We start from the raw sequence: 1,179 nt of genomic DNA, 5'->3' as shown, positions 1-1,179 counted from the left end.
TGTTGGTGGGAGTGTAAATTAGTTCAACCATGGTGGAAGACAGTGTGGTGATTCCTCAAGGACCTAGAAATAGAAATTCCATTTGACCCAGCAATCCCATTACTGGGTATATATCCAAAAGATTATAAATCATTCTACTATAAGGACACGTGCACACGAATGTTCATTGCAGCACAGTTTACAATAGGAAAGACCTGGAACCAACCCAAATGCCTATCGATGATAGACTGGACAGTGAAAATGTGGCACATATACACCATGGAATATTATGCAGCCATCAAAAATGATGAGTTCGTGTCCTTTGTAGGGACGTGGATGAACCTGGAAAACACCATTCTCAGCAAACTGACACAAGAACAGAAAATCAAACACCGCATGTTCTCACTCATAGATGGGTGTTGAACAATGAGAATACATAGACACAGGGAGGGAAGCACCATACACTGGGGTCTGTTGGGGGGAAATAGGGGAGGGACAGTGGGGGCTGGGGAGTTGGGGAGAGATACCATGGGGACAAATGCCAGATATAGGTGAAGGGGAGGAAGGCAGCAAATCACACTGCCACGTGTGTACCTATGCAACAATCTTGCATGTTCTTCACAAGTACCCCAAAACCTAATATGCAATGAAGAAAAAAAGCTTCTGCGCCACAAAACAAACAACTGAGTGAAGAGACAATGTACAGATTGAGAAAAAATATTTGCAAGCTATACATATGGTAAGGGATTAATATCCAGAATATGTAAGGAACTCAAACAGCTCTATCAACAGAAAACAAACAATTCAATTAAGAAATGATCAAGGGGTTAGTTGCAGTGGCTCATACTCTTATACTTGTAACCCCAGCACTCTGGGAGGCCAAGGTGGGAGGATCACTTGACCCCAGGAGTTTGAGGCCAGTCTGGGAAACATGGCAAAACCATTTCTAATTAAAAAACAAAACCAAACAGAAAACAAAAAACTTGGCTGTGTGGTGCGTGGCTGCAGTCCCAGCTACTTGAAGGGCTAAGGTGGAAAAATCAATCACTGAGCCTAGGGAAGCTGAGGTTGCAGTGAGCAATGATCGTGTCACTGCACTACAGTCTGCGCAACAGAGCAAGAGCAAGACTGTCTTGAAAAAGAGGAAGAGAGAGAGACGAGAGAGAAGAGAGAGGAGGGAGAGAGAGAGAGAGGGAGAGA

This window comes from Cebus imitator, unplaced genomic scaffold, assembly GCF_001604975.1.
Source record: "Cebus imitator isolate Cc_AM_T3 unplaced genomic scaffold, Cebus_imitator-1.0 Scaffold263, whole genome shotgun sequence".
Taxonomy (NCBI): domain Eukaryota; kingdom Metazoa; phylum Chordata; class Mammalia; order Primates; family Cebidae; genus Cebus; species Cebus imitator.
Note: the sequence above shows the minus strand (reverse complement) of the source record.